Source organism: Polypterus senegalus, chromosome 1, assembly GCF_016835505.1.
Source record: "Polypterus senegalus isolate Bchr_013 chromosome 1, ASM1683550v1, whole genome shotgun sequence".
Taxonomy (NCBI): Eukaryota; Metazoa; Chordata; class Cladistia; order Polypteriformes; family Polypteridae; genus Polypterus; species Polypterus senegalus.
In genome coordinates, this window is record NC_053154.1 from 43,519,854 (window position 1) to 43,533,620 (window position 13,767).

Here is a 13,767-nt window from a genome sequence, read left to right on the forward strand (position 1 = left end):
TGCATGGCTTTACACCAAGTTTAGATTTTATACATTGCGATTTGAACGTGGAAATGTCCTTACGCAACATTTTTGTGCGTACACACTGTTTATACATGAGGCCCCAGCTGAGTGTCACCTTCTGCCTCCCAATTCTGACTTGCCTGGATGAGGTTGAGCAGTTTCTTTTATGCCTCACCTAAAATACTTTTGGTGGCTCCACATTGCCTACAGGAAGCCTTTCCTGGGTTGGTGGAACCTCCTTAAAACAAGGACTCTTCCTTTCTAGAGCACCTCCTGGCTGCCCATTGGAACAGCAACTCCCATGTTGCCCTGCTTGTGTGTTTCTACCTTCTGGCCAGAAAAGGCACCAGAAACCAACCTGGCTGGAATGCCTGCCCATGCACATCCTTTCATTACAGCCTTCTGTTGGGGCAAGGAACCATACTCATTCCTCGCAGGGATGCCAGTCCATCCACTTCTGACATCTACATACCTTTTGGTTGCAAACATATATCTTGGCCATTTTGCCACACATGAAAGAAATGAACACCCCCATTTTTTTTACATTTTTTATCTAATTTTAAGCTTAATGCTACTTTCTGAACCTTAATTCTCAGAATGATACAGTAATGTTAACAAAAATGCTGTCCACTAAAGGATGACACTTCTTGTAATTAGAATGAATACTCTGATATGTATTTCTGCAGTACATTTAGAGTTTCCACATAAGTGCAATCCCCCAAACTGTGATGAAGCAGTTGCTGCTTTGTGCTCTAGCAAGCCCCTGGTGATCCATGTTTACAAGCCGATGCAATGCCCTAGGGAAAATTGCCTGCAGAAATGCCACAGGTTGACATGTGTTTGCCACTCTGCAATGTGTTAAGTGCCTAGTGTTTGAAGGGGCTGAACGCATTAGTGTTTGATCAGCCTGACTTGTTATCAGAAGCCTCATGTGGCTTTGTTTGCAGGAGCTAGCTTGTTAACAGAGATACGGCTGAGAATAATATTTGGCATTTTAGAAGTCACAAAGAGATTACTTATTTCATTTAAAATTTGTGTTGAGGATGTGTACAGCCATTTGTGTCTAATATCTACTCATTTTAGTGGAACCTATCCAAGAAGCTATAATAGAAAGGGCAATCCATAATTAGCCAGTTAATCCTGGCTAATTTAAACCTGCCAAAACTCCCTCTACATCGACTTATAGTTCCTGCTTTATCATTATCACTGTAACTGTAGTGACAGTCCCCTAGACAGGGAGAAAAAAAATCTGAAAGCCTCAGGCAAATGGGCCAGCGATCCACTTTAACCTAAGGGTGATTATGTTTAACTGAAAGTTTAGTTTCAAGATTTTAGGATTCCAAATTAATTTATATGCCACATGTACACACTCAAGGGTACATAGTGAAATGCAGTTCAGTGAGTAGCCTGTACTGTGCAATTAAATTAAATAGTATACATAAAAATAGATATTGAATATTAAAAGGTGCACAGGCAATTGTATAATAATTGTTGTATAATAAGTAATAGTTAAAAATATAAATAATAAATGACAATTTTGAGGAATGCCTAACATGTATGATTGCCTGGGAAGTGAAGCTCTTTCTCAGTCTTTCTGTTCTTGAATTGGGGCAATGCAGTTGCCCACCAGATATTAATCATTCACCATCTATACTCTGTTTCCTGAATTTGGGAAAGCTTGGGGCTGGAAAATTATTCGGTTTCAAAGAGAAGGGGTGACCCTGGGCAGGAGGCAAGTGGATCACCAGATTGGTGCACTAAGTCAGTTTTGAGAGTCACAAACTGTGCTGTAACAGCAAGTTTTCTGAATAGTGGGATAAAATAGGAAGTCATGGAAAGAACTCCTATGGATATTTAAACTAGACTCCAGACAGGAAATGAACAGGGGTCCACATGTCATAAGGTGGCCAGTTTACATGTTGTCTCATGAAAGCAACTTTGTAAAAGCAATAAAAAGTTAAAAGGAAGAGAGGAAAACATTTTATCTCTCATAATCAATGTAGACCTCAGCATTAAAGTTCTTAGTGTAAAATCTATAGGAACGTATTTTGTAATATATGCAATAAAATTCATTGTATTTTTCATTCCAACAGATGGCGCATCACAAACATTTGTAGTAATAAAAGGCATTATTACAAATGTCTGCGATGCCCCATCAGTTAGAATGACAAATGCAATGCATAAGCCTCTGTTATATAGATAGATAGATAGATAGATAGATAGATAGATAGATAGATAGATAGATAGATAGATAGATAGATAGATAGATAGATACGTAGATATGAAAGGCACTATATAATAGATAGATAGATAGATAGATATATAGATGGATAGATAGATAGATAGATAGATAGATAGATAGATAGATACTTTATTAATCCCAAGGAGAAATTCACATACTCCAGCAGCAGCAGCATACTGATAAAGAACAATATTAAATTAAAGAGTGATAACAATGAAGGTATAACAGACAATAACTTTCTATAATGTTAACATTTACCCCCCCGGGTTGAATTGAAGAGTCGCATAGTGTGGGGGTGTCATTTAGTATGGAATTCCTAAAAGCAGTGTTAAAAGTTTGTGATGTGCCATCTGTTGAAATGACAGACACACGACAAATAAACCGATACAAAAACATTTGTCCTTTTATTAGGGTAGATTTGTATCCCAAGATTTTCTTTAGTAAATACACTAAGTGAATCTCCAGCTGTTTTTTTTGGTTCTGAATGATTTTTGAATTCTTAGGTGAACAGATTTACTCCTTTCTCCTGAGTTGTATTGCCTATTTATCTGCAGGTGGCTCGACTGATGTTTACATTGCAAGTTGCTCGTTCAGTTAGGACTGATGAAGCATAGAAGTCGCTCAGGCATACTTTCCTATATCTTGACGAAAATTGTTTGTTGGCTTCATGAAAAAGGGAGAACATTTTCTCTTTTTTATACCAGTATTTGTGTAATTTAAAAATGAAGAGGATGTGGGTGAACTCACAAGTGCTTAATTTGTTAACTGGAGATGCAGGGCATCTAAATCAAACCAGCATGGAGATCTGACACCTGTAGATCGAAATAAGGTAATTGCCACAAATGCTTAAATGGAACATATATTTTTTTACATTAAAAGCCAACAATATTATGAATAATTATTAGCAACAAAGGAACCTGAATATGTCTTAAATATTACATTTAAAATGTAAACTCTATACCATTATATCAATGTAGTGAATTAGCAAATGTAGTTTAAGACTGTATATCTTTCATTCCATGCACCTGTATTGATTTATACTGTATATTTTCTTTATCTGTAGTCAAAACAAATCTTAAGAAAAAACTGCAACACAATTATTTATTCTACTGTACAGTTTTTGTGTTGGGAGGCCTTGAAGCATCTGGGAATTCCTCAGTAGGAGCTGAAGACTTTCTCTGTAAACAGGGTTGCCTGATCTATTTAGTGTGGCTTTTTTGATACTGCAGCCCTCACCTTATACAGCAGATCAAAAGGATTTACCTGTCCACCTTGTGCTTTTCTATCCAACATCTGAAGCACTAGAACACACTGTCTAGGATAAACTTGTTTAACTTTGTAATCTGGGTCCAAAAAGCATCCCTGCAATGCTCTAGAAATGTTTACTTAAGAATTTAAATATTAACATAATTGAATTATTACAGAACCATGCACAATTGACGTATTAGCAGGTTATTGATCATTACATTTGTACTTAATACCCCACACTCTGGCTTTAGGCACTGGTGAAAACTGTAAATGACACCTTTTTTTACCTCAAGTAGAGGTTTTCCTTATCTTGTTGCTTAATTGGATTTAATGATAACCTTTCATTCCTTCAACCAAGGAGATAACCGTTTCCTGGATGATCATAGTGACTGTTCATATTTATAAGAAACACTTACTTTTATTAACTGGTCTCTCATTTTAAATGAATATGCATTCTTTTCAAGGATTTTATCTTAATTCTTTCAGTCCACGAATTCTTAAAAAACTCATCAATTCTGAAACATCTTTTCTTATTGATGTGTTTGTTTTTTAAGGATCACACATTTATGCTGCTTCTCTTCGGCATTCTTGTCATGTTTATTCGTGACTTCTCTTTCCTAATAGCAGCTATCTTCATTCCATAAAAAAATAAGTATAACATTTTAATTAAGTAATTGTTTGGAGAGAAAATAGGTCAAGAGGACAAGGGCCAAGAACCCCTGGAGTAGACTATTGTACTGTACTGGGACAAAGCACTTTCTTAGGTTAAATCCTACTTATCTCCTTAATTTCTGTCTGTCTCCTGGTTGACATATACCTATCAGATCAACCAACAGTTTTATATGAATTACCAAAAGGCTCTGTGCTCAGACTTTTCAGTTTTCTGTGTATAAACTCTTTAGAGAACAGATGTTTTCATTAAGGTGAGGATTCAACGGCTGATCTTCAGGGAATGAGGAGAAAGAAGTAGTGTGCAATGTCAACCCCTGGGGCCTCATGTATAAATGGTAAGTACGCACAAAAATGTTTCGTAAGAACGTTACCACACTCAAATCGCGATGTATAAAGCTTAAACTTGGCGTAAAGCCACTCACATTTCCACGGTAGCTCATACCCTGTCGTACGCAAGTTCTGCGCTCGGTTTTGCAGACTGGCAGCACCCATCGTCAAAGCAGTGCTACTGTTCCTGAGTGGTTTCCCTTTCTTTTTTAGATCCACATCCCTGACGCGGCTTTATAAACACTCTGAAATTAACTGCATACTGTTTATTAGTTTAATGCATCTGATTGTAATTAACCTGTAATAATATAATGGTCCATAGAAAGTTCAAAGTATTCTAAATACCATAACTGCTTTAACGTTGTTACTCTCACTGCACCTTCTTCTTCTTTCAGCTGCTCCCATTAAGCGTTGCCACAGCGGATCATCTTTTTCCATATTACTCTCACTGCACCACTCGGAGTATTTATATCACTGTATCTGAGTGGGAAATCACAGCAGCAGCTGATCGGAAAGAGAATTATTGGTATACAGCATCGAGCACACGCTGCCTCAGCCATACTGTCTATTGAACTGCTCTCATATGACAAACGCTTCAGAGCCTTTCCTGTAAGGACCTTGTAGTTCAGAAAAAGTTTCATCCCAAGAACTTTCATCCCAAGAACTCTAAAAGCACTCAATTGTCCATCAAGTGCTCCTTGTAGAACTGTTTGTACTTATTAGTACAATCACCTCACTGTAAGCTTGTGATACAGTTATAATATTGCACAACCTGAAACACTTTATAAGGTGTGTATTTACATATGATGACGATATCATTTTTAAGATGAAATGCAGCAAAATATGTTTATTATATTATACAGATAAAACTTTAACTTCATTTAAATAATCTATATTGTTAATAATTAAACAAGTGAGGACACAATGCACAGCGCTAGCGAGCCACTGGCTCCGTTCACGTATTGTTCCTACCTCACACTGTATTCTTGCTTGTGCTGACGCGACACTGGAAGGATAGATGGATAAAATAATTAAACATGTACTACGAAGATATTTAAATGTTCCTTAAAAGTTTTGAAGAATCGACGTTCTAAGCTTACAGATGGCTTAACGTCTATTACAGAGCTGATTGTGTGGCGATTGGGTATTTGGAAAAAAAAAAAGTAAGGACAGGAATTGGGGGTTAGTACGTTTGAAAAAGACAGTACTGCTACAATAAAGTATTTGATCGAAGGTTGCACATGGTGCAGCAAGCATCTCGCGAGTGACATGAACAATCACTGCGCGGCTGTGTTCCCATGTTTAATAACATGATTTAACTCCTATCATCATGAAAATGATATCACGTATACATCTCAGTATTTTAATTATTCAGAGAGCTGTAATATCACGAATGTAATGGATTCTGTGTCCTGTCGGAGGAAGAGAAAGCCTGGAAGCACGTAGTGATTCACACACATACAGCACATTGAAGATCAAATACAAAACAAAGCATTTAACATGCTACTTTAGCTACGATGGGATTTGAGAAACTAATAAATTAAACAATTTAAAGATGAAGTTTATGATGTTCTACTTTAATGACAAAATAAACTATGTGATTAAAGTGGAAATTTCAATATTAAAGTTGACATTTCAAGCTTTTTTTCCCACTGTGTGCCTTTTTTTGATCTGTACCCTAATAATCTTTCATATGACACTCAGACAGTGGGCTACGACTCACCTTTTCACGGCGACTGATATCTGAGCTTTCGAGTTTTTCCAACAAGCTATGTCACTCGATCAACTTCCTTTTGTTTTTTATACCACTGTATAAACCAACAAATAGTACGTTTTTCTTTGCCTTCACTTGGTATTCACTGAAATTCTATTTTCCCAAATGCTTTTGCCATTGCCTTTTCACAGAACACTGACCTTAAGGGTAATTTATATTGATTTGCATATTCAAAGAGGCGTAATTCTGGGAGGAGTTGGGGTGGGGCAGCAGGCGCGTTAATTTTCACGCTGACTGGGATTTATGTAGCAGAAAAACATGGAAGCAGGCGTTCGCACAGATTTATGCATTTGGATTTTTTTGTGCGTAAGCACATTTCCGCTTTTGTGCTTGTCATGTTGTAGTGCAAATTCTATGCACGGTGTTATGCATGAGGCCCCTGGTCTGGTGGGAACATACAGGTATTTGAGTCCATAAACTATCCCCAAGGTGCACATGTATGACATGGCCAACGCCCAGACCCATTGGGTCGGGCTGTCCAAACCGAGAGGTTGTGAACCTCTGCTATAAACAACTAAAAACCTGTAAGGCTGTAGGTGCAAAAACTACCTTGTGACACACAGGTTTGACTGCTTGTGAACCGTCATCCACTGCAGAGCCGCATGGTCTGTGACAAGGGTAAAGTCATGGCCTAGGAGGTAATACCTAAGTTGTGTAATAGCCCATTCAGCAGCCAAGGGTTCTCGTCCCACTGCCACATACCTGGTTTCCCTGTCCAGCAGTTTCTGGCTCAGGAACATGACAGAGTGTTAGACACTGCCAACGCTCTGGCTCAACACAGCAACTGTGTCTGACGCGTTGGTTTGGAGGATGAAAGAAGGAGAAAAGTTAGGAGTAACTAAAACAGATGTCAACGTTAGGGGCTGCTTGAGGTCACAAAATGCAGAGTCTGCATTTTCATCCCATACCACCGAATTAGGAGCCCTTTTCTTTGTCAGATTTGTCAAGGGTGCCTCTCTCTATAAGAAGTGGGGCACGAACCGGTGGTAGTATCCTGCTAAGCCAAGAAAGGCTTGGACCTGCCGCTTGGTTTTTGGAGGGTGCCAGTTTAAGATGGGTTTTAACTTTGGAACACTGTGGCTGTACTGTACCTCTGCCCACTTGATAACATAAATATTTGGCTTTGAAAAACCCGAAGAAGCATTTCTTGGGATTAATCTGAAGGCCGGCTTTACCGAGTGTATGAAGCACAGCCCGAATCTGCTCTAGGTGTTTCTTCCATGTGTCGGAAATAGATGACAATGTCATCCCGGTAGGAATTATGGGGCTGCAGAAAGTTACCCAACTAGATGTTGGAAAGTGGCTGGTGCCCCATGCAAGCCAAATGGAAGAACACAGTATTGCCAGTGTCCATTAAGGGTACTAAACACAGTTTAGGGGGGTTAAACTGAAAGAAGGGGCAGAATGTCAGGTCTGTTTAATGTCTTCCTAAATGAATGAGTTACATAAATGAATGGAGTCAGCTGATCTCATTAATTTTGGGAGGTCATTCCACAGTTTGGGTGCTATATATAGCTGAAGGCCCTGCTGTCACCTACAGAGTGCAGGTTAGTGGGGGCACAGAATGAGAGGACCTTAGTGGGCAGGTCAAGAACAGAATTTGATATTCAATCCTGTAAGACACAGGGAGCCATGAAGGTGCAGCAAGATGGCTGTGATATGCTCGCTGTTGTTAGTCCGTGTAAGGACTCTTGCAGTTGAGTTTTGAATCAGCTGGAGCTGTGATATAAGATTATATTATAATAAAATTAAGATAACTTAATTATTATATTATAGATTAAGGCATGAGGATTGCCCTGGACATGACATAAGCTACATAGTGTCTCACAGTGGGTCCAAGGATTTCATCCTGATAATGGCAGTCAAGGTGCTGCTGCCTAGCCTGCAAAGATCTGTGTGTCCCTCCATGGATATGCCTCTACAGTCCATCACAGACTCACCACCAAGACGCTCATGTGGAACAATGTTACAGGCAGCATAACATTCTCCATGGCTTCTCCAGACCATTTCACATCTGTCACTTGTGCTCAGGGTGAACCTGCTCTCATCCGTGAAAAGCACAGGGGACCTGCCAGTGGTGGACCTGCCAATTCTGGTATTCTATTGCAAATGCCAATCAATCTCCACAGGGTGCAATCACCTTGTGCCCAACTACTCAATATAATAAATTGTTATTAATGACAAAGTGGGGCCCGTTGGGTATGAGAAGATTTGTGCGTTGGCTATCAATGGAGACTACTGCATTCCTGGCAAACATCGGGGAATCATCATTCCATTACTCCCATGTAAAGGAGGCTGTTGTTTACCAGAATTGAATAACCAAAGAGGAAAGAGGATCACGGCTGACCTCAATAGGCGGAGTTTCTGACTGGGTTGTTCCATCAACGGTAAATGACATTTCTGGCCACAAAGTTACAGCTTTGATTTCGTCACACTGGATTGCCACATAATCTCTTGTTGCCAGCTGGTTATCTGCCGTGGAGACAGTTTGGGGTGGAACACTTCTCTCCATAGTGAGGCCCAAAGAGTGTGACGGTGTGATGTGTGTTAAATCATTTTTATTGTAAGATCAGTCTCATCCAAGTATCACAGGAAAAGTTGGATCTCAGAGGACAGCCACTCGTGTGGTCCTTAAGGAGTCATAGTAACTGATTACACAGGTGGTGGACCTATACCACCACGTCCCTCCATGAATACGGGTCAGACTGGTATTTTCAGTAAGCCATTGCTGTGGTAACACATATCAGCTAGCAACAATGGAAATGTTGCTGCCAGAATCAATTAGTGCTGTTACTTTAAACCCAATAACCACCATCACTCCCATACAAGGACATGGCAAGGGGTTAGCAAATGCACAATACCTTCCTCCTCTCACCCAGCAGCAATCCATGGGTTCCGAGTTCAGGGGGCAATGCCCCAGTTCACCACATACGAAACAATGTAGAACTGGGACACGTTTCTGTTTTGATTTTGCCGCGGGCTCTGTCTCACAGATAGGCTGAGGTTGGGCCATACGCCCTGTCCAGGTTTAGCGAGCAGACCTTTCTTCATGCTCGGATTGGTAGGCCACACAGTGATGCTCTATTGTTTTTGCCAGGGCATCCATATTCTTATATGGTTAGTGAAGGACTGACTAGGCAAGAAAGTCAGGCAAGGAATTCATTAGGAGATCGTAGGTGACCTGCTCTATGACCCATTTTGCATCATTTATATTTGGCCATCGCCAGCATCTAGCCTTACTCCAGAGTTGTTATGTATGAGGGCGTGTGGGCCCCTCTGGGTTGAATCACCACTCTGCATAACCTTGCCTTGCACGCCATAGCGCTTCATACTGTGCAGCATCTCCTGCTCCAAGGTCAATAAGTTCGCAGTGCCTCACTCTTCAGGAATGGGGTCAGTATGTTTGCCCATTCTGCTTACTCCCAGTGATGACAGGTTGCAGTCTTTTCAAAGACAAGAAAATGGGTTTCAATATCATCTTTGTCTTGAAGTGGCAAAAGTACCTGCAAGGGAGCCCACGCCCAGTCCTCCTGTATGGCAGTTTGTGCTTGCACTCATGCCACGGATTTAGCAAGCCTCGTTTGAATCTGCCCCAATTGCAGTTTCAGTCGCTGTAATTCTGTAGCCATGTTTGTGAGGATGCAATTGAGGTCTTTTTCTTTAGACATCATGAACAATCCTGCTGACTACGCCACAGTGAAAGAATACACAAAACAGAAGTGAGCTCAAAAGAGAACTAAAGAAAAAATTAAAGAAGGGTGCCATATATAGTTGGTTAATGGAAAGTGACGTAATGGGATGGTGGAATTCTGGGAACCGGAAATGACATTAGGTGGAGATGGGATCTTGAGGACTGGAAGAGGAAATGATGTTGGTTGACTTCTGAGAACTGGAAGTGGCTTTAAGGCAATGGTTTGTTGGCTGGTCTGCAGGGAAATATACAAGTATTCAACCCCATAAACTGTCTCCCAAGCACACGTGTGTCACAATATATATATATATAGTATACTGCATGGAGACTTGATTCTAAAACATTATTTATGAATCAATATTACACTAAATATAAAACTATATCTGCGGTGGGCTAGCGCCCTGCCCGGGGTTTGTTTCCTGCCTTGCGCCCTGTGTTGGCTGGGATTGGCTCCAGCAGACCCCCATGACCCTGTACAATACAGTTTATTTTTGTGTAGCCCAAAATCACAGAGGAAGTGCCGCAATGGGCTTTAACAGGCCCTGCCTCTTGACAGCCCCCCAGCCTTGACTCTCTGAGAAGACAATGAAAAACTCCCAAAAAACCTTGTAGGGAAAAATGGAAGAAACCTCAGGAAAGGCAGTTCAAAGAGAGACCCCTTTCCAGGTAGGTTGGGCGTGCAGTGGGTATCAAAAGAAGGGGGTCAATACAATACAATACAATACACAGAACAGAACAAATCCTTAATACAGCATAATAATAAAAATTTTAGAAGTACGGAGCAGAATTTAACAGTAGATGATATCACATAATAAGATTTGGATATTTTTAGAGTCCTGGAGACCTCATCCATCAAGCTGCCTCCCCATTTGGGCATCCCTGTAGTTAGGATATAGCGGGTTGGATAATGGATGGATGGGTAATACAATATTGCAGACAATCACATAGTTCAAAATTGAGAGATTTTGCACAACTCTTAAAAAAAGAAGTTTGCCAACAAGAAACAATAATGGTCAAGCAACTTTTACTTAATATATTCATGAAAAGTGTTTATTGAATTGACAAAGCTTATTTTTATATCATCAGGACTTAATTTACTTAAACATAATTGACATAATATTAGTAGCCCTAAAACAAATTAAAACCAGTATCTACAGATATATGTATGAATACTCTATGTACAGTATATTTTTATGAGCAAATTTAATGGTGTGTTTGTGTTTCTTTTCAATAGTGCTTTATTTTACTATTTTTGTCAATGTATGGTATGCTGAACTTGTCAATGTGAAGTGTGTAAAAGTAAGTTTAACTTTAAATATGATCTGTTATAGTGATATTTCATTTTTTAGATATATAAAAGTGACCACAGGTTGTTAATAAATTCTCAAGTTAAACAAATTTACAGAGCAGTTTTTTTTTATCTTCACAATATATCATTACCATCATCATCTAAGTTTACCTAGGTTAGCTGGTTGCCCCCAAATCTCTTTGTATTTCATCATCAAGGAAATATCACAGCAAAATTTCTTTAGGTTGGATGCCCTTCCTGATGCCAACCTTTTTTAACAGCGTTTGATGAAATATAAGAGAGAATACAGTGTCTGTATTCGTCTCAGGACGAATCCCAGATGTGGCACCATTGCAAGCACAACTATGCACATTCAGATATTTGCTAACGCTGGTGCAGTTTAGTAATTTATGTATTTTAGTAATTTATTTGACTTTTTCCACACCAAAGAGCCTCTATGTCTGGTCACGATTCAAGGAATGGATGCAGAGGTAGTCCACTCCTACAAGTAATTGGGGGTCCACATTAATGACAGGTTGGACTGGTCTTGGAACACAGAAGAACTATATAAGAGAGGGCATAACGGGCTCTTCTTCCTTAGGAGACAGCGTTCCTTTATTGTGGGAAGTGACATCCTTCACATCTGTGGTGCTGGGCTGGTAACATCACTTCATGAGGGGTCCACCAAATAAATAGGATAATTAAAGAGCAGACTTAGTTCTATCTGACACACTAATATACTGAGGACTTTCAGCCAATGAATTATTCAGCAGAGGTGTGTTAAGAAATGTTATGGGAGCTCATTCATAGCAACACCAATATGTCTGCATAATGCCTTACTGGAACTGTGACAGCCAAGACACGACCTTTCTTTCAAATTTTTTTGCTTTACATTCATTCCAGACTGTGTTCAGACCAAATTGTATATGTATATTTATTTGCTTATTTATTCATTCACTCATCTATCTATGTATTTATTTATTTAAAGAGCTTCTGTAAACAGCCAAATTTCCCCCGGGAACAAATCAAATTCTATCTTTTTAACATGCACATCTTTGGCATGTGGCAGGAAAATAGGAGGATTCATGCTGTCCACATGTTGTTACATTTGAATAAATATGATATGATTATACGATTTCAACACTTGAATACACACTAGGAAGATGCATCCTCTATTTGCTGAATCCTTTTTTTACTTGCTCTATTCCTGTGCCTGGATCTGAAAGATCCTTTTTGACATTGCAGCATAGGTCAAGTCTAAAGTCTAAAGTAGGCCCTGCACTATTCCACCAAAGTACTGCAGATTTTTCATTTTTTCTGAAAGTCAGAATAACCACCTATAAAAAATTCCACATATCCATTTTTAAACAAAATCAGAATAGGTGGTTCTAAAAGCTTTTGTAAGATATTCACCCATTGATATCATTTGTGGAAAAACATAATGCTCGGCAGATGACAAAATTACTTTGTTGAATCATTTTATTGAAATCACTAAAATTATGACACTAACTCAATTCTTCTGACCTCTGACTAAAGATACAGTATAAAATACCCAGATTTCTAATTTCTAATTTTTATTGATTATATTATTTACTATTTTCATTTTTTGCATTATTCGAAATAATTTAAATTTATGGTCTCCTCTGATGAGTAAATGGTTTGTTGGTACTTCTTATCCTTATATTATTGTGTACACGCTTGTGTCTGTCCGTGCTCTGTATAAACAATGGTTGCCACAACTACTATATCCCTCCACAACAATAGTGAGGAATCCGTGTTCCTGGCAGAGTTTTGGTCTTAGGCTTATCTTCAAGTCTTCAATTTTGCAATGTGGCCAATTATCGATTGTGGTATTTGACTGTTTATTCGGTGTATACTTTGTTACTGACCGAAACTGCATTATGACACTACCATTTTACACCTCCTCTTTCCTTCACTTCAAGGTAAGCCTACTGCCTTTGTTACTCACCAAAACTACATTATAAACCTACCATTACGCTGAAGTGAACCTACCTTCACTTCAGTGTAAGCCTCCCGATAAAATGAAAAGGCACACATACTCACACCAACAGACAGAAGCAGAAACATATACATGACGTCAGACCAACCAGCACAAGCAACATGCCTTAGAACAACAAAGACAACATATGACAAACCACAGAGCGACATTATCCAAAGATCTGCGGCAGCAAGTCTTGCACCTAGACAGTGAACAAAAAACCAATTACTGTACACACACAACCTGTCTGATGAGCAGCAGCAAACTGCCAGACAACAAGAAACATTACGACGGAAAAACTACCGGGATTCCGTAACACTGACAACCCAAACAAGATTTTCCCTTTATATTATGGTGTAATCAATTCCCTGTTCGTTTAGCATATTGTATGACTATCACCAAGTCACAACGACAAATGTTTAACAACGTCGGAGTTTATTTGCCAGGCCCTGTTTTCACCCATGGCCAGTTGTGCACTACATTTTCCAGAGTCAAATCGAAACTCCGATTAAATGTACAGGTA

At 39.3% G+C, this 13,767-nt stretch overlaps 1 protein-coding gene across 1 annotated transcript in view; it reads left to right on the forward strand.

Moving 5' to 3' along the window:
• The first annotated feature begins 2,968 nt into the window (after positions 1-2,968).
• Positions 2,969-13,767, forward strand: part of trim66 (tripartite motif containing 66) — a 138,883-nt gene continuing 128,084 nt past the window's right edge. Inside the window, exon 1 of the mRNA XM_039748384.1 lies at positions 2,969-3,074. The gene's annotated coding sequence lies outside the window, so the exon portion shown is untranslated. The remainder of the gene's footprint in view (positions 3,075-13,767) is intronic.